The sequence below is a fragment of the Argopecten irradians genome, chromosome 15 (genome assembly GCF_041381155.1).
Source record: "Argopecten irradians isolate NY chromosome 15, Ai_NY, whole genome shotgun sequence".
Lineage (NCBI taxonomy): Eukaryota > Metazoa > Mollusca > Bivalvia > Pectinida > Pectinidae > Argopecten > Argopecten irradians.
In genome coordinates this window covers 3,896,052-3,918,942 of record NC_091148.1, presented here as the reverse complement: position 1 = coordinate 3,918,942, position 22,891 = coordinate 3,896,052, and positions in this window count along the sequence as shown.

Genomic DNA, 22,891 nt, shown 5'->3' with positions numbered 1-22,891 from the left:
TTGATAGCTTGCGTAACCTTGTCCAGACTGATATATCGTTTGCATATAGTGTTTTGGTTATTGTAGCTGTTCGCGTAAATTTCCTTGGTGTTGCGTTCTACTTTTTGTCTGAATTCAGCATCAAAATGTGGACTTGTACCTCGTTTTGACAGGTTTTTAAAATGTTCTGCCCACGCTTTCCTGTTTGCGTCTGAATCGCGACTGACGTTGTATATGCCTTACTCTTCTTCTCTCTGATACTTTTGTAGAAAGTTGCAGTTCGTCTAATTGCTGTCTCTCGTATGATTCTCGCGCTTCATCCAGTGCCACTCTAAATTCGCGTTTCGACTGTTTATATAGCTTGTATGAGGAATAGGTATGCCCCATCCTCGATACTCCAGGGGTTCCGATCACATACGATCTCTACACCCCTGGACTATCTCATAGTAAAACTGGAGGCAACTGGAAAGACCAGGTAATTTAGTCCTTTGATGTACATCAAAAGAACCGTATAACGGCACACTGTGGTTGACTGTGTGGCTTTGAAGTTGGGCGTCGCTCTCTCTGTAGTCTTCAAAGGAAATCTTTGCAGGCCTGTGATTGGTCAGATATTTTCTTCTGAACTGCCTTCAGTTTTACTATGAGATAGTCCAGGGGTGTAGAGATCGTATGTGATCGGAACCCCTGGAGTATCGAGGATGGGTATGCCCTCGAGGGCGTCCTTCCTGTATCCATTGTGCACGACGCTTTCGCATAATGGAATGAAGTTCCATGACACGACCTACTAGTGATACTAACTATGTAATATCACAATATTGGGAGATAATACCATACCACAATGCAAAATGATTGTGTTCAATATAATTTAATGAAATATGTTACTTCCGTCTTAAATACTACAACAAAAAATACTACCTACAATAATAAAATGATACGTACAGAATGTAAATGACTAGCTAGTTGTGCAAGATTATCTGTCCATGCCTGTATGTACGCATGTTCGTACGTATATATCTGTATGTGCTTGTCTGTATGTGTCTCTGTGCATATGTCTGTCCCTAAGTATGCAAGTATCTGTGTCCGTCTGTCTGTATCCACGTCAGATGTCGGTGTGTCTGTTTGTGTGTCTTTGTCCGTGTCTGTCTACACTCATTATCTCAGTGTCTATCTGTGTTGTGCGTCCGTGCCTGTTTGTGTACGTGTCAGTCTATCTCCGTCCGTGTCTCTAGTCTGTCGATTTTAGACTTTACATCTGAATAATATCCCTAACCATACGTATTGTAAAATTTGCGTGACACATGAATATTTGAGTACATATTATTTATTATTATGTATATAGATGTCGGTATCTTCTGGTACGTTTTCTCATATTTACAAGTTGTTCACCAGTGGGGGACTGTTTTAGCTACATTAAATGTATAGACCGAATATTGAATATTCATGTCCATTGTAAATAATTACATTAGTGTCGTGTTATAATTATCCCCTAGCATTATCACGATACCTGCATACTGTTATCATGGTATCCACTCCTTACTTTTGAGCTACAATCAAATCATTTTTCTTGGTACTACAGTATATTTTTCTCTGTCCATTACATATACTTGTTTCTCTTTACTATTCTCTCTCGACTATTCAATAATCTCCCTTGTCCCCTTGCCCAACGTTTAACTTTCTATGACCTTGACCGTGAGTATTAGAAATGTACAACTGATGTAGGACTCGTACTTTTTGACAGACGTTTTTTTTGTGATTTCTTTATTCAGGTACCTCATTTCGGCATGAATGAGGTTTAAGCACGTGACTTGTTTTACTACGTTTTTACTACAAAGAAAACACGCGTTTTGTACCAATATGAGGAACAGAAGAGAGGCTCGCTGTCCAGAACCAACATCAGACAACCACCTAGCAGGGGATTTATAGTGGATGATCTGACATTCACCGCAACAACACATGTCCAATCAAGGTGGACCCTGACAGCACTGGATGATACAGTATCCTGGGCCAGGATGAAAGTTAAGTCGGTAAAATACAAATGTCTGATCATGAAGAAGGGCCGAGTGACGAAACAATTTCGCTTTTTTTTACTCGGGGAGAGGAAACTCGATCTATAGTGGGTAATCCTATCAAGTGTTTTGGGAAATGGTACGACAGTTTGAAAGACTCCAACAATACATGTAACATAACAGCAAGGTAGAGCAGCAAGTTTGGGAAGGACTGAGGAATATCGACAAGACAGGTCTACAAGGGAAGTTCAAGGCATGGATATTCCAACAAGGACTACTACCACGGCTATCCCAGCCATTGATGTTATATGAGATCTCCGTATCAACAGGTGAGGGTTTTTAGTCGAGGAGATGAGTTATTCAGTGCTTCTTATCAACAGGACTTTTTTTCCTCCGGGTACTCCGGCTTTCCGCTACCTCCTAGACATATGGCACGTCAAGATTGACATTAAGACACTTTATTCAGGTACCTCATTAGTAGATCTCGTATCATCCGTGCAATGTATAACAATATTACAAACCATGGCCGTGTATTTCTATCGAAAAACTCAATTTCATGCAATCAAAATTTCATTAATTCGTCTGGAGCGGTTGTTAAAAGCAACATGATTTATTGTTTGACTTTGCTCAAAATATCTTGCGTTAATCCACAAAGGTGATTCAAATAATCGTCGACATCGACATCTGGTGACCTTTGAAAATGGACATTCAAATTGCTACTGCCAGAATCTTGACTGGGGACGAAATAGTTTGAAAAAGCTTCCATAATTATTTTCCTGTATATAGTCATCTCGCCCAAAGAGCACAACAAAGCTAAATGTATATGCATACTGGGACGAAATGGAAATACCAATTGACATAACAATGTGTGGAAAATGCATTTGATCTGAAGTACACATGTTAAAAAGGTCGTCCTAACATGACCTTTGATGGGATGTTGTCGCATCCTCTATTGAACGTAGTGGTTATAAGGATCTGTATTTTAACCAGATTGATATTTAAACATACAAAAACAAACAAAAAACTAAGCTGATTATACGTTTATTAACACAAGTATTAAAATATAGTTATATAATCATTAAGAATATGAAGAGAAAAAAATAACAAATATTTAAACAAGAGACCACTGGCCTCATACCGCTCTGGACAAGTCAACAAGATTTTTTTATAGTTTCATAGAAAAAAAAAATTGTGGCCAAATTAGCATTTACTTCACATCCTACATAATTATGGATATGTATGTTATCTAATTTCCAGAGTTAGAAGCCCTGTAAACTTAAAGGTACAGCAGTTTCCAATATAGTTTATACGCTGAATGCATACTGTAGCGTAAATTTTATAAAAGTTTGTCCTAATTACTCGCTAATTATTCTGGTAAGTGCTGCCGGAATAATCGCTGGAGAAAGTCAAACTTTGCAACAAAAAATGCGACCCATTGGACTACGTCCAGGGAGGTTAAATGATACTAAAAATATACATTGTAAATAATTTGGAGGAACATGTCAGTAAAAACTTTGTAAAGAAGATAAATAGAAGTAAATACAGTATAATCTAAATATATAATAAAAATAGTGTTGAAGGAGTTTTCGGGAAAATGGTTGCTGTTTTAAGCATAAAGATTGCAAGTCAATATGAACTACATAAAGTATGTAAACTGTATAAAGAAATATTCAGAATTTTTTTAAATATTTTTAATACGACTGTAACATTACATACAAGTCATAATTCATTCTGTTGATTTTTACCTCATAAATATGTATATGACGTTGCCTTGTTAATATATGCGATCGATGTTTTACAAAGTGTCTATCTTACTATATATAACATAAGCTCATAACAAAATATACCTGTCTGTCATGTTCATCTCCGTTCTCACTTATTGTCAACATTCTAATCTAATAGAAGCATGTACAATGCATGTTTTTTTTCTTATATTTACTGAAATCAACTTCTTTTAAATACAACAGAAAGTTTGTTTTCAATATGTCTCTGGTGTTATAGCTGATCACGATAAAACAGTGTAGACTCGGATATAAATCATGAAGTTATACAAAGTTTTCTATTAGTCTGAATTGAATGTAATACAGATACCTAATTAAGATACTAGCCTACCTAATCTGTTCTCATTATGTAATACAGATACCTAATTAAGATACTAGCCTACCTAATCTGTTCTCATTATGTAATACAGATACCTAATTAAGATACTAGCCTACCTAATCTGTTCTCATTATGTAATACAGATACCTAATTAAGATACTAGCCTACCTAATCTGTTCTCATTATGTAATACAGATACCTAATTAAGATACTAGCCTACCTTATCTGTTCTCATTATGTAATACAGATACCTAATTAAGATACTAGCCTACCTAATCTGTTCTCATTATGTAATACAGATACCTAATTAAGATACTAGCCTACCTAATCTGTTTTCATTATGTAATACAGATACCTAATTAAGATACTAGCCTACCTTATCTGTTCTCATTATGTAATACAGATACCTAATTAAGATACTAGCCTACCTAATCTGTTCTCATTATGTAATACAGATACCTAATTAAGATACTAGCCTACCTAATCTGTTCTCATTATGTAATACAGATACCTAATTAAGATACTAGCCTACCTAATCTGTTCTCATTATGTAATACAGATACCTAATTAAGATACTAGCCTACCTTAATCTGTTCTCATTATGTAATACAGATACCTAATTAAGATACTAGCCTACCTAATCTGTTCTCATTATGTAATACAGATACCTAATTAAGATACTAGCCTACCTAATCTGTTCTCATTATGTAATACAGATACCTAATTAAGATACTAGCCTACCTATCTGTTCTCATTATGTAATACAGATACCTAATTAAGATACTAGCCTACCTAATCTGTTCTCATTATGTAATACAGATACCTAATTAAGATACTAGCTACCTAATCTGTTCTCATTATGTAATACAGATACCTAATTAAGATACTAGCCTACCTAATAATGTTCTCATATGTAATACAGATACCTAATTAAGATACTAGCCTACCTAATCTGTTCTCATTATGTAATACAGATACCTAATTAAGATACTAGCCTACCTAATCTGTTCTCATTATGTAATACAGATACCTAATTAAGATACTAGCCTACCTAATCTGTTCTCATTATGTAATACAGATACCTAATTAAGATACTAGCCTACCTAATCTGTTCTCATTATGTAATACAGATACCTAATTAAGATACTAGCCTACCTAATCTGTTCTCATTATGTAATACAGATACCTAATTAAGATACTAGCCTACCTAATCTGTTCTCATTATGTAATACAGATACCTAATTAAGATACTAGCCTACCTAATCTGTTCTCATTATGTAATACAGATACCTAATTAAGATACTAGCCTACCTAATCTGTTCTCATTATGTAATACAGATACCTAATTAAGATACTAGCCTACCTAAAATGTTCTCATTATGTAATACAGATACCTAATTAAGATACTACTAAGCCTACCTAATCTGTTCTCATTATGTAATACAGATACCTAATTAAGATACTAGCCTACCTAATCTGTTCTCATTATGTAATACAGATACCTAATTAAGATACTAGCCTACCTAATTGTTCTCATTATGTAATACAGATACCTAATTAAGATACTAGCCTACCTAAAATGTTCTCATTATGTAATAAGGATACCTAATTAAGATACTAGCCTACCTAAATTTATATTATAAGTACCTAATTAGATACTAGCTACCTAAATGTTCTCATTATGTAATACAGATACCTAATTAAGATACTAGCCTACCTAAAATGTTCTCATTATATGTAATACAGATACCTAATTAAGATACTAGCCTACCTAAATGTTCTCATTATGTAATACAGATACCTAATTAAGATACTAGCCTACCTAAAATGTTCTCATTATGTAATACAGATACCTAATTAAGATACTAGCCTACCTAAAATGTTCTCATTATGTAATACAGATACCTAATAAGATACTAGCCTACCTAAAATGTTCTCATTATGTAATACAGATACCTAATAAGATACTAGCCTACCTAATCTGTTCTCATTATGTAATACAGATACCTAATTAAGATACTAGCCTACCTAATCTGTTCTCATTATGTAATACAGATACCTAATTAAGATACTAGCCTACCTAATCTGTTCTCATTATGTAATACAGATACCTAATTAAGATACTAGCCTACCTAATCTGTTCTCATTATGTAATACAGATACCTAATTAAGATACTAGCCTACCTAATCTGTTCTCATTATGTAATACAGATACTAATTAGATACTAGCTTTGTTCTCATTATGTAATACAGATACCTAATTAAGATACTAGCCTACCTAATCTGTTCTCATTATGTAATACAGATACCTAATTAAGATACTAGCCTACCTAATCTGTTCTCATTATGTAATACAGATACCTAATTAAAGATACTAGCTATACCTATGTTCTCATTATGTAATACAGATACCTAATTAAGATACTAGCCTACCTAATCTGTTCTCATTATGTAATACAGATACCTAATTAAAGATACTAGCCTACCTTATCTGTTCTCATTATGTAATACAGATACCTAATTAAGATACTAGCCTACCTAGATCCTGTTTCATTATGTAATACAGATACCTAATTAAGATACTAGCCTACCTTATCTGTTCTCATTATGTAATACAGATACCTAATTAAGATACTAGCCTACCTAATCTGTTCTCATTATGTAATACAGATACCTAATTAAGATACTAGCCTACCTAATCTGTTCTCATTATGTAATACAGATACCTAATTAAGATACTAGCCTACCTAATCTGTTCTCATTATGTAATACAGATACCTAATTAAGATACTAGCCTACCTAATCTGTTCTCATTATGTAATACAGATACCTAATTAAGATACTAGCCTACCTAAAATGTTCTCATTATGTAATACAGATACCTAATTAAGATACTAGCCTACCTAAAATGTTCTCATTATGTAATACAGATACCTAATTAAGATACTAGCCTACCTAAAATGTTCTCATTATGTAATACAGATACCTAATGTAAGATACTAGCCTACCTAATCTGTTCTCATTAAGTAATACAGATACCTAATTAAGATACTAGCCTACCTAATCTGTTCTCATTATGTAATACAGATACCTAATTAAGATACTAGCCTACCTAATCTGTTCTCATTATGTAATACAGATACCTAATTAAGATACTACCTACCTAATCTGTTCTCATTATGTAATACAGATACCTAATTAAGATACTAGCCTACCTAATCTGTTCTCATTATGTAATACAGATACCTAATTAAGATACTAGCCTACCTATCTGTTCTCATTATGTAATACAGATACCTAATTAAGATACTAGCCTACCTAATCTGTTCTCATTATGTAATACAGATACCTAATTAAGATACTAGCCTACCTAATCTGTTCTCATTATGTAATACAGATACCTAATTAAGATACTAGCCTACCTAATCTGTTCTCATTATGTAATACAGATACCTAATTAAGATACTAGCCTACCTAATCTGTTCTCATTATGTAATACAGATACCTAATTAAGATACTAGCCTACCTAATCTGTTCTCATTATGTAATACAGATACCTAATTAAGATACTAGCCTACCTAATCTGTTCTCATTATGTAATACAGATATACAGATACCTAATTAAGATACTAGCCTACCTAATCTGTTCTCATTATGTAATACAGATACCTAATTAAGATACTAGCCTACCTAATCTGTTCTCATTATGTAATACAGATACCTAATTAAGATACTAGCCTACCTAATTGTTCCATTATGTAATACAATCCTAATTAAGATACTAGCCTACCTAAAATGTTCTCATTATGTAATACGGATACCTAATTAAGATACTAGCCTACCTAAAATGTTCTCATTATGTAATACAGATACCTAATAAGATATAGCACTAAATAGCCTACCTAATCGTTCTATTAAGTATACAATACTAACAGTAATAGATACTAGCTACCTAATCTGTTCTCATGATGTAATACAGATACCTAATTAAGATACTAGCCTACCTAATCTGTTCTCATTATGTAATAAGGATACCTAATTAAGATACTAGCCTACCTAATCTGTTCTCATTATGTACTACAGATACCTAATTAAGATACTAGCTTACCTAATCTGTTCTCATTATGTAATACAGATACCTAATTAAGATAATAGCCTACCTAATCTGTTCTCATTATGTAATACAGATACCCAATTAAGATACTAGCCTACCTTATCTGTTCTCATTATGTAATACAGATACCTAATTAAGATACTAGCTTACCTAATTTGTTCTCATTATGTAATACAGATACCTATTTAAGATACTAGCCTACCTTATCTGTTCTCATTATGAATGTACCGTAACATGTTTGATACATAGGTATTAGCCTATATATATAGCCTAGCTAACCTGTCTAGTCCATTCCTGGATTTCTGTGATGTTTTAATTTCGCGTTTTCATGCTTAAAAACGTTTTCACGCCGATTTTTTTTTCGCGGTTTAGAGTCACGTGGTGCTACTTTATCTATGACCAGAACAATTTCGCGGTATCTTAAATCGCACGCGAAACTAAAATGGTTTACAGTATAATGAAGAAATATAAGATACATATTAATATATCCATTTTTATAAATCTGAGAAAGTGATAAAAACATAAAACATACTAACATAAAAAAGATTTGATTCAGAGAGGTGTAATGTAGTTAAAGAAAAACATATATTGATAAAATTAATTTTAAAAAAGGTGAAAAGGAAATATCGTATTCTATTCCAGCATATCGTATTTTGTCTTCCTATCCCCTAACCGTTCAGTAAAAGCATTCACCATTCCCTGATGCCATAACAAATATACATTGAGGACTAGTACAACTTTACACCTATAAAAGTATGCAATCCACAAATTATTATAGTTTCAAAACTTATGATTTTGTATATAAAATTATTGTTGAGTGTTTCACCAATTTAGTTTTTGAACATTTTCTTTTTAAAATGTGCATGTAAATCAAAATTACGATATTTCGGTAAAAGAATTAAAACAACTAAGTGCTTGTTGATATTTACTGCCTATTAAGTGCCATGCTACTATCGGTGCTACCATATTTTCTCTAATGAAGAAATGTTCGAATGTGAGAATAAAAATAAATTGATAAAAATCTTAGGAACTTGTTCAAAATAACCTTTCACACATCTGATATTTATTAGGATATATATCAGAAATAATTGATAAGAATTATTTTAAAATGTCGTTGATATACATCTTTATATCAAATTTGAAAGGCACTGTCATTTTTATCCCTTTTCTCAAAACAAATGCGTGATAGAATAGACTACCACCTAGCTTTTTCTCATCTTCGATCTCAAGTGGACTTCCTTTCATGTAATCGTATATAACTTCTTTCCCCATTGCTGGACCTTTCGCGTTCTCGCAGCAGTTGGAAGGTACGCAAAACGCGAAGGCATGTGCATTCCCAATTATACCAACAACACTCCCACGATTATTTTCGTTTTTCTTGCTCACCATTGGGTCTGCAATAATGGCCATTCCTTTCGGAACTAGAATGTTGTCGACATCTTCTAGAAACTTTTCTGGACCTGTGACATCGTGGAAGACATTGATAGCCAGAGCCATGTGGTAAAAGCCTTCCTTCAAGTCCTTTTCATCCTTAGAGAATCTAAGATTTTTTTGTTCTGTATGTTTGGATGCAGCTGCGTCTATAGCCGTTGGGTTGGTGTCATATCCGACCACATCGACCCCAGGCAGAGCTGCAGCGATGGCGGCGGTGAGATTTCCATGTCCACATCCAATATCAATGATACGTAGTCGTCCTTGAGAGAACATATAACTTTGATTATGATATACCCTGAATTGTATATAAACACGCAACATAAACTATAATATACTGTGTATTTTATATAGAGAGATGTGGATAAGATAACTTGGATTATGATATACCCAGAATTGTATATAGTCACGCAACATAAACTCTAATATACTGTGTATTTTATATAGAGAGATGTGGATAAGATAACTTGGATTATGATATACCCAGAATTGTATATATAGACACGCAACATAAACTATAATATACTGTATATTATATATCAGAGAGTTATGGATAAGATAACTTGGATTATGATATACCCAGAATTGTATATAGACACGCAACATAAACTGTAATATACTGTGTATTTTATATAGAGAGATGTGGATAAGATAACTTGGATTATGATATACCCAGAATTGTATATAGACACGCAACATAAACTATAATATACTGTGTATTTTATATAGAGAGATGTGGATAAGATAACTTGGATTATGATATACCCAGAATTGTATATAGACACCCAACATAAACTATAATATACTGTGTATTTTATATCAGGGAGACGTGGATAAGATAACTTGGATTTTGATATACCCAGTATTGTATATACTGTGTATTTTATATAGAGAGATGTGGATAAGATAACTTGGATTATGATATACCAAGTATTGTATATAGACACGCAACATAAACTATAATATACTGTGTATTTTATAGAGAGAGATGTGGATAAGATAACTTGGATTATGATATACCCAGAATTGTATATAGACACGCAACATAAACTATAATATACTGTGTATTTTATATAGAGAGATGTGGATAAGATAACTTGGATTATGATATACCCAGAATTGTATATAGACACGCAACATAAACTATAATATACTGTGTATTTTATATCAGGGAGACGTGGATAAGATAACTTGGATTTTGATATACCCAGTATTGTATATACTGTGTATTTTATATAGAGAGATGTGGATAAGATAACTTGGATTATGATATACCCAGAATTGTATATAGACATGCAACATAAACTATAATATACTGTATATTTTATATCAGGGAGATGTGGATAAGATAACTTGGATTATGATATACCCAGTATCGTATATAGACACGCAACATAAACTATAATATACTGTATATCTTATATCAGGGAGATGTGGATAAGATAAATTGTATTATGATATACCCAGAATTGTATATAGACACGCAACATAAAATATAATATACTGTATATCTTATATCAGGGAGATGTGGATAAGATAACTTGGATTATGATATACCAAGTATTGTATATAGACACGCAACATAAACTATAATATACTGTGTATTTTATAGAGAGAGATGTGGATAAGATAACTTGGATTATGATATACCCAGAATTGTATATAGACACGCAACATAAACTATAATATACTGTGTATTTTATATCGAGAGATGTGGATAAGATAACTTGGATTATGATATAACCAGAATTGTATATAGACACGCAACATAAACTATAATATACTGTGTATTTTATAGAGAGAGATGTGGATAAGATAACTTGGATTATGATATACCCAGTATTGTATATAGACACGCAACATAAACTATAATATACTGTGTATTTTATATAGAGAGAGATGTGGATAAGATAACTTGGATTATGATATAACCAGAATTGTATATAGACACGCAACATAAACTATAATATACTGTGTATTTTATATAGAGAGATGTGGATAAGATAACTTGGATTTTGATATACCCAGAATTGTATATAGACACGCAACATAAACTATAATATACTGTGTATTTTATATAGAGAGATGTGGATAAGATAACTTGGATTTTGATATAACCAGAATTGTATATAGAACGCAACATAAATATATATACTGTGTATTTTATATAGAGAGATGTGGATAAGATAACTTGGATTATGATATACCCAGTGTATATAGACACGCAACATAAACTATACTGTGTATTTTATAAGAGAGATGTGGATAAGATAACTTGGATTATATATACCAGATTGTATATAGACACGCACTAAACTATATATACTGTTATTTTATAAGAGATGTGGATAAGATAACTTGGATTATGATATACCCAGAATTGTATATAGACACGCAACATAAACTATAATATACTGTGTATTTTATATAGAGAGATGTGGATAAGATAACTTGGATTTTGATATACCCAGTATTGTATATAGACACGCAACATAAACTATAATATACTGGTAATTTTATAGAGAGAGATGTGGATAAGATAACTTGGATTATGATATACCCAGAATTGTATATAGACACGCAACATAAACTATAATATACTGTATATCTTATATCAGGGAGATGTGGATAAGATAACTTGGATTATGATATACCCAGTATCGTATATAGACACGCAACATAAACTATAATATACTGTATATTTTATATCAGGGAGATGTTGATAAGATAACTTGGATTATGATATACCCAGTATCGTATATAGACACGCAACATAAACTATAATATACTGTGTATTTTATATAGAGAGATGTGGATAAGATAACTTGGATTTTGATATACCCAGTATTGTATATAGACACGCAACATAAACTATAATATACTGTATATTTTATATCAGGGAGATGTTGATAAGATAACTTGGATTATGATATACCCAGTATCGTATATAGACACGCAACATAAACTATAATATACTGTATATCTTATATCAGGGAGATGTGGATAAGATAACTTGGATTTTGATATACCCAGTATTGTATATAGACACGCAACATAACTATAATATACTGTGTATTTTATATAGAGAGATGTGGATAAGATAACTTGGATTATGATATACCCAGAATTGTATATAGACACGCAACATAAACTATAATATACTGTGTATTTTATATAGAGAGATGTGGATAAGATAACTTGGATTTTGAGATACCCAGTATTGTATATAGACACGCAACATAACTATAATATACTGTGTATTTTATATAGAGAGATGTGGATAAGATAACTTGGATTTTGATATACCCAGTATTGTATATAGACACGCAACATAACTATAATATACTGTATATTTTATATAGAGAGATGTGGATAAGATAACTTGGATTTTGATATACCCAGTATTGTGTATAGACACGCAACATAAACTATAATATACTGTGTATTTTATATAGAGAGATGTGGATAAGATAACTTGGATTTTGATATACCCAGTATTGTATATAGACACGCAACATAACTATAATATACTGTATATTTTATATAGAGAGATGTGGATAAGATAACTTGGATTATGATATACCCAGAATTGTATATAGACACGCAACATAAACTATAATATACTGTGTATTTTATATAGAGAGATGTGGATAAGATAACTTGGATTATGATATACCCAGTATTGTATATAGACACGCAACATAAACTATAATATACTGTGTATTTTATATAGAGAGATGTGGATAAGATAACTTGGATTTTGATATACCCAGTATTGTATATAGACACGCAACATAAACTATAATATACTGTGTATTTTATATAGAGAGATGTGGATAAGATAGCTTGGATTATGATATACCCAGTATTGTATATAGACACGCAACATAAACTATAATATACTGTATATTTCATATCAGGGAGATGTGGATAAGTAACTTGAACTTCACGTCCACATCATAAACATACGATGTATATTTTCTCTAAAATATATAATTAATGTATAAGGAATTAAACTTATTTAATGAGATTCTACGCTGTTATAATGTACAGTGATGTACTGACTTTGAAAGTTGCATCATTGAAATTAAAGTAGGTGGGAAAAAAGATCACTGTCACCGAACCACATTTTCTTGGCTACATTGTACCACTGCCTTTCCGAAACATAACTTAAAAGTTTCTTGAAAAGAATATCAACACTTTGAGAGAATAAGTACGATACTAAACAAAGGTCTCTAGCATAATCTATATGATAACACTAAAGAATCATTTCGCCGTTTTGCCGTCTGGCGAAGAGACAAAAAAAAAAAAAAAAAAAAAAAGACGTGCGGACGACGCTGAGGGGAATATAATACGACCCGCGTTATGAATATAAACATTCATTATCAATTGTAAAGTTCAGGTGATAAATGTAGTGTTAACGGTACGTTAACATCATTTATGAGTCTACAAAATTATCAATCTCGTTCTACATTGCCATTTCAAAAATTAAAAGCCGTTTCGGAAAGGTAGTGGGCCTTTAAATGAAATCGCGATTAGAATATTCATAAATATGTTGGAAATTACAAGAATTATTTCGTGGAAGAATAGGTTCCATACTGTTATACAATATATGTAAACACATTTTAAATACATTTCGAACTCGTCCACAATTTAAATATCTTTCTCCGAAGTAATTAGCCTTAAAAACTTACCTTGGAAGTTTTCTTTTGTTCTCAACTGTTCTTGTAACTCTTTGATAGCTTTAACAATTCCATTCTTCACTCCTTCTTGTTCATCTTCTTGAAATTTAGTTATGTTTCCACATCTGTATGAGAATTCATTTTCTGAAAAGAAGGAAATCACACAAGCCGCCAAACCATAAAAAACTTCAATAACACTATATGAGTAAGTATATTTGTAACACTAGTGAAGGCTGTCACTAATGAAGAAAGAACCAAACTCTTTACCAAATTTAACCCCATCAAGCTATTCACACCTTTTATGGCCTCAGTTATGTAATAATAACAAGACTGACGCGGACTGAATGAAAACATTTCTTACAAATATGAGGAAAAAATGTATGGTCACTTTCCGCATGCCACGACCTAAATCAAGCACAGCTCTTGCTCGGGCTAAAAATAAACTACAGGTGAAATGTCACGTGACATATTGGAAAACTCCCATGTCCAAAATAGGCTGCCATAAGAAGTCTGTTTCATAGGTCGCATAATAAACGCCAAATATTCCCTAAAGTACATTTCGTTTCTGGTACATTTTGGCAACTTTATTCTTGCATAATTTACATTTTATGAAATAAGATTACCTATTATTTTACACTAAGTTATATTTTCCAATTTGTTTTATTTTCAACATACCAATGTATTATAAATCACGAAAAATCATTTGGTTCCAACAAAACTGGACAAAACAGAAAATCCCTCCTTTTTTAACCATCATAACTCACAAGGGACTCCGATCTGACCTTAATCGTTAGTAATATTATGATGTCCTAACCCCCGGATATCTGTAAACAAAAAATGCTTATCGGTCATGGCCGTCAGAGGGCCCAAATTGACACTCCTCCTTTCGAGTCTCAAAACATACTTCGGGTATAATATCTATGTTCTTGATATTTTGTTATAAATAAAATACTACTCGCAACTCTACTTAAATTCATCGGTGTGATTACTGGAATAATGAAATATGCGATAAAACATAAATTGTGGTGTCTCATATGTTGGTTTCCTCTTTGCACTTAACATTTGCTCAAATATTTCATATGTACTTTACGATATCAGTATAATGTGAGTGTACATGATTTCTCGCTCTTGTACAAACTTAGCTGCAATATTGTAGACTTATAGACAGAGAATGGTGTCGTCTTAGAGCTACAAATGGTGCCTATTACTGCTAATGGAGCAAAGCAATGGTCGTGCAACAATTATTCAAACGTCTGTATGCATATTATCTTACTTGTTTGATATAGCTTCCTTACTAGGGAATAAAACTGAACCGTATAAAATATCAAATTCACAGCGAGACATTATTTCATTCACCTATCAATATAATGGTCTTTTTGAAGGAAAATCACACGACAAGTCTACAAATTATGAATTTGAAGTCTTATGAGTGGTCAAGTAGATATTAAGAATGGTCATTATGTTTCGTTTGGACAAACAAAATACATAAATACATGTACAGTATACGCTTACAATAATTAGAAACTTAAAACAAAGTATAGCAAATTGTGCTCGAGTGATTTAGTAGGTAGAGTGGGCCGGTGCGTTTATTCGTTCTAGTACAAACTAAGTAGACCACATGCCTATGATATCTTATATAATGAATTGTGTGTTTAATAATATCTAATAGATTGGTGTTTTTTAACACTTCAGGATACAGAAATCAATATGTTTATTACAAATAAATATATAAATAAAAACAATCCCCTGAAACTACATGTGAAATAATTTGTAAATAAACTTTATGTATATATACCGTCTTTTAGTCCTTTCTCCCTGGAGGCGCGTAGCAGCAGCTCTTCATCATTCATTAACACATGGTTCATTGGGAGTTTCACTTGAATCTGCTTTAATGAATCATCGTCGATTATCCGTCTAACTTTGTCATTTTTCTCGTCAAACTCAACCATTCCCATGGAGTCCAATAATCTCATCCCGGCTCGCAATTGCCTGAAAACGGTAACAACGAAAGGTCTATTGGAATACAAACATAAGTGGCTCGTCCAGCCATGTCATAAATATCGTGACACATGTAAAAACGCTATTAAGACGTCGCATGTAGTGACGTTATAATATATATATGACATCGCATGATTGTTGCAGAAGACGGAAACGTCACATCCGGATTTATACTCTTTATATGAAGACGAAATTTTTCTTATGTTTCTGATGATAAAACCTATGTGATAAATAGAATCTTACATTCGTGAATATCTGATATGAAAATCAAACTTGTTAAATCATCTGCTCGTGCATATCAAATTATTGAACTCATTAGATTAATTTCAATATTTTTAATATTCATCCCTGAAAAAATCTTGTACCCAAGCCTCGGCATATTAGGAAGGTATAGGTCTGTGTGATAGCACTATATTATGAAAGGTATTGTAAAATGTACTATAGTTCCCAGAAGCGGATAAAAAAGATAAATAGTTGTCGAAATAATGTGTAATTACTTTAGTATAATTAGCATGAAAAACCCAACATGTTTCTTATATCGACAAAATATAATGCTTAATTTGTTTTTAGTACTTACTTTAACTTTAGCATGCCGTGCTTGTTCTTTGACGATGTCAATTCTCTTACACGTATATCTGTAAGTGGCATCTCTTTATCGTATTCGAGGATGGACATGACATCTGTTTTGTTCACAAACGTATGATATGCAAACTTTGTCATACTGCATGATTTCAATATCTCCTGTCCTTTTTTCAGAATCTTACTAGAATTACTAGTAATCTTGTTCATGATGAAAACTGTCAAACGACGGAAAATTATAAAATGAGCTCAGATTGTAAAAATCCATGTTATAAACAACCGATGGGAATATATCGATTTTCATTTTCGCATATTAATGTTATGAACTTTATAGTACGGTTCTTCTAGAAGGACGACTAGCATAATAAATGGCACACTCGATACCTCAGGGTTCTGATCACTTACTATTTCTACACCATTGGAGTATACCGTAGTAAACTGTAGGCAACAGAACAGGTAATTTAGTCCTTTGATCTATATCAAAAGACCATATACGGTACACTGTGGTTGACTGTGTGGCTCTGAAGCTCGGCGTCGTTCTCTCTGTTATTCTTCAAAGGCAATTTTGCTGACCTATGACTGGTTCAGGTGTTTTTCCCTTTGAGCTGCCTTCAGTTTTATTACTCCATGGGTGTAGAGATCGGAACCCTTGGAGTATCGAGGATGAACGATTGGTGTAAATGAACAAATTCAGTGATAATGTTACACAACAACGGGTCAAAATACATGTATGGCATAAAAGTATTGTTCCTTGTGGAAAATAAAAGACAAATATATAACAAACGTCTACGATAACTATGTCAGCCTGTAAACTTGTTGACTGTTTAACTTGACACCGTTAAAAATTCCAAATCTTATATACGATATAATTAAGCAAGTACAATGTTATAATGTTAATGTTATTACCATACACAAGCCAGTGCCACAGATAATTAAAACAATAAATTTAATAAATTAAAGCAATAAATACCCAGTAATACCTAATAAGGTAAACCTATTAATCCGATTTGAGACAAAAGTTGCATTACTACACTGGCGCGGATCAGGGTTCGGCATACAAAACGTCACAAAGTATAATGTTGGAGAACGAGCGATTTTGAACATTTCTTATACTGTGACCACATTGGACACTGCTGGCCACATTGGACACTGCTGACCACATTGGACACTGCTGACCACATTGGACACTGCTGGCCACATTGGACACTGCTGGCCACATTGGACACTGCTGGCCACATTAAAGTGATTACACGAATTTTCATTATAACTGTTTTCTTTCCGATACGCATGCAGATTTCAATTCAATCTGAATTGTCCCTTTCATTTTTTAAGTTTAAAATATCAAGGAACTGAAATGCATTCAGTTTGTGTAAATTTATAAATTTATACATGTATGCTATAGAGCAAATATTTTTGCGATACTGTACATGTGTATAGAAAGTTATAAACTTACATACATGTGCTGAGAAAAAGTTCATAAATTTCCACCACTTTTGTTAAGAAGCACATTCATTAGATAAATTCATCATTTCATCACACCAGCACATTCTATTTCAACCTACCAAGCCATTCCGAAACTAAAAGTGTTTCGATATTGAGTTGACTTCCACTTAAAACATATGAAACGTTAAGCTAACTCCTAAACAAAATAAGTTTTAACTTTTAGTTCACTCCGAACCAAAATCTCTTTTAAACTTTTTGAGACTGTGGAACGAATTTTTTTTAACCTTTAGCTGACTCCTTACCGAAATCAGTTTAAACTTTTAAAAAAGTTGACTACTAGCCAAAATGCGTTTTGACTGTTTTCTGAACCCGAAACTAAATCTGCTTCACATATCAACTGAATTTGTTTCAAATGCTAGCTGAATCGAAACTAAATAGCTGTTTAACAAATATTGTTGTTGAATTTTAATAGTAACATTTACTAATGTCTTCTACTTTCAAAATGAAATTAAATAATCAATCTTAATAAAATACAAATTACAGTTACATACTATGGAGTAGGCCTAACGTAGTCTGTCATCTGTTGCTTTTCCTACCTTTTTCCCAACAGGATAGCAGATCTAGAGCTAACGATGTAACCTCGTCTGTTGACTGGACAATCTTTAACGTCGGAGAGTAAGTAATGTCGAAGATCCGAGATTAATACTGGGGTTTGATGATGCCTCTTATATACAGATATTCATACGTCATTATCTACGCTAAATAAAGCAAGAATAAACTAGTAAGGATAATTCCATTGCCATTACTCAAACATCAATATCCAAAACAGTAATTACCAGCGTTCAAATGATATAAACATATTTTAAAAATTGGTTTGATTACCTTAAAGTAGTAAATAATAAAAATAATTTGTTTCGACTTGTTTTATCATTATCTGTATTACAGATATTAACGTACTAACTATACATTGTTCAAAATACACTTAATGTATGATTGTCAATTCTAATTAACATCTTCGGTATTTGTCTATTTTGTTAAACTGCATTATCAAGCTCAGACATATTAACTCAATCACACATTTTGAAAAATGCTGTCGTAAAAATTATGTCCCAGGCTAATGTCAAAGTTTCATTTAAAGTCGTTCAATAAAGATTTATTTTAAACATTCATATTTTATACTACTGGTATTACTACAAAAAAATTAATGTGATCTTTTGAAATCAGGCGTTCAAACAGCCAATTCGTAACATGAATTGATTATATCACAACACATTGGGACTAATTCATGTACCATGCTAACGTCGTTTCAGCGGGAAGATTAGAAATAGTTACGTTCCATCACCACTGGAGATACAAGTACCGCACAAACGTTATCGAGTATCAGGTACATGAATTATTCCCATTTAACAACATTAAACCCTAGGTGACATTATTGTAGCACTACATTACTTTTAGATCGAAAATAGCATCGTCTTGAGACCGAGAGACATACATAGTAGGCTGGGTATATTCCTTTCTATAGATCTGTGTTTATATGCGGAGTATTTTTCATACGAACGAATCAAGAAGAGCTTTTTATATTTTATTCACCACCAAAATATACCAATATTTTGAAAATTACAATACTTCAAATGTAAAGGTTTTAATTTTACAGGCATAAATAGAAAATGAAAATGATTTTTGGCAGTACTGCCAAAAATAATTATAATCACATGTGCAGTATGAGTACATGCAGTCAGACCAATTTTATTTCAAATTTGAATAGTGTTATTTAAGGATTAACTTCTTACTTTGTTTAGTGTATGAGATGATAAACCCAATTGAGCACGAGGTCAATTGCGTTTACGTACAATTTACCTCGTGCTCCATTGGGTTTATCATATAATAAAGTAAACAAAGTAAGAAGTTAATTCTTATATTTACAATATTTTCTTTAAATAATGATATCAACCAAAACGTCAGATACAATCATTGACCGTGTGTTATTCGCCATCAAAATTATATTACCGTCATGTTTATTCATGCACAACAGCCATTCAAAAAAAGCGCGCCATTGACTGACAGCATAATCCCGCCCCTTTTTTCCATGACGTCAAGATTAGTACTCATATTTCAGTTATTTTATTCATGTCAAATATCAATGATACGTTCAAAACATAACTATGTTTTATAATATGTTTCCGAATGTCTCGAAATGCATTATTTGTAAACATTGAGACGTGATTTTTGGGAATGTCAAAGGAAGTCCGCCAATGTTTACAAGTATTCATACGCACTGAATCGGGTCACGTTCTGCACTCAAGTTATTGGAAAATAAATAGATTTGCCCCAACATAGTTTACCGTTAAAGAAATAGTGGAAATTGTAAACATTAACAATTATAAAGTGTTTTACGCGTGTATGTTTCCATCTAAACATACATAAGGCATAATAAAGAATTTATTAGTGCACAAATTTTGTGGTGTAGCTAATGTTTTATTGCATTTTACGTGTTTCTCTGTCCATTTCAATCATTTCTACAGCTCAGTTACTGAAGAAAAAAATTATATTTCAAAAATTAAACTGAATTTTTTAAATGTTATTTTCTACATCCAATAACTAATGTAAACCATCAGGTTTGATGAAGCTGTGAAAATCATCCAAATAGATAGACAAACACGTATGACGCCTTAAAAACATTATAATAAAGTTACATATTATTTTGCACTATAAGTGTTCTTGATTTTATGCTTTCTGTATGTTTAGATGAAATCATACCGGCATAAATCCTTAACATTATTGTAAGAACTTTAATTGTCAAAATGCTGGTAATTTGTGTTGGCGAATTAAATATTAAAATCTATTTGTCATTCGTGAGTATGAAAATTACACCAAATATAACTTAAACAACAATTACCATATACACCCAATTTAGATATATATTCCATTTCTAAAAATAACATTGACTACTGTATTGACTACTGTATACCAACTTTATTCCGCGATTTCCATTTCAAAAGATTGAAACAATGTCCGGAAATTCCGATCTTAATCAACAGTGAAAATGTTATTTCACGGAGATGAACTTTCGCGAATTTACTTGAATCGCCAAAGTAATTCGTAAGCGAAAGAAAGTTGGTTCACAGTACATAATGCACATGAATTGTGGCAGGGCGCAATGTCTTAAACACCAAAAATCTGTATTTTTGAAAATAAACCATAATCACTTTACTATTCATTTAGTAATTAATAGGCTTATCAGAATGGATTGGATGTTAATACTATAATTTGCAGCAAGTTTGACTACTTGGTTTAATTTTATTGTACGTAAAATTGTAAATCAAGTTGTTAAATAGAACAATTTCCTCATCTGTCTTATCAAGCTCCAAAATACGTTCATTTAAGTCGACAAAGCCTTGCCTTTTGTGTTTATAACGTATGAAGTAATGACGTCATCTTATTGTCATCAGGCTCAAAAGGTAAGCGCGCGCAATCTGTAGGGGTTGACAAAGAAATCTCTCACGGCTAAATCCGGTAACAAATCAGTGATTGGTGGAAGAAATAAGTATCAATATATCATCTAGACCAAGTAAATAACATTTCACATCCATCATGCAGATTTGTTTTAATATAGAACTTCCCTTACTATTTTGTTTCAGTCACATACGAGCCGAGATGAAGTTTTGTATTCCATTGGAATTGCTGAATATGATTATCACAGACAATAAAAAGAATTAAAAGTTGAAATATAGATCCTTATAACCACTCCGTTTAATAGAGGATCTGATAACATCCCGTAGGGGTCATGTTCGGATGACCTTTTTACCACATGTTCTTTAGCTCAAATACATTTACTACACATTGCTTCGTCAATTGATAACGCCATTTCGTCCCAGTTTACATATATATTAAGCTTTGTTGTGCTCTTTGGGCGATATGACTATATACACGAAAATAATTCTGGCAGCATTTTCAAAATATTTCGTCCCCAGTCAAGATTCTTGCAGCAGCAATTTGATTGGCCATTTCCGAAGATCACCAGAACGTGACCCCTAATGGGATGTTGTCAGATCCTCTTATCAGCGTAGTGGTAATAAGGATATGTATTTTAATTTGAATCCATTTTTATGAAAATATGTCTATCGATGTATGTTTTATTTTTCTTGTTTTCCTTTTTTAACTACATTACACCTCTCTGAATCATTTCTTTTTATATGCGAATGTTTTATGTTTATTACTTTTATAGATCTATAATATATATCTTAATTTAATGTATTGAATATTTCTTCATTAAACTGTAAACCAACTTATTTCCGCGTGCCATTTATGTTCGAGAGAGATTAAATACCGCGAAAAGTAAAGTAGGCAGGAAAACGTGAAATTATACTTTGTATTGGCATATTACAGAGTTATCTGACTTTGCCGTTAGGTGTTCATCTTGAGATTCGTTCCAAGACATTAAGATATTTAAGAATTAACTTGAATAGACACTAAATTTGAGTGTATTCTCGGTTTATGATGAAAGTACACTCAGGTGTTTGTGTTATATCCTTAAAGCATAAACAAATCTATTCAATTAA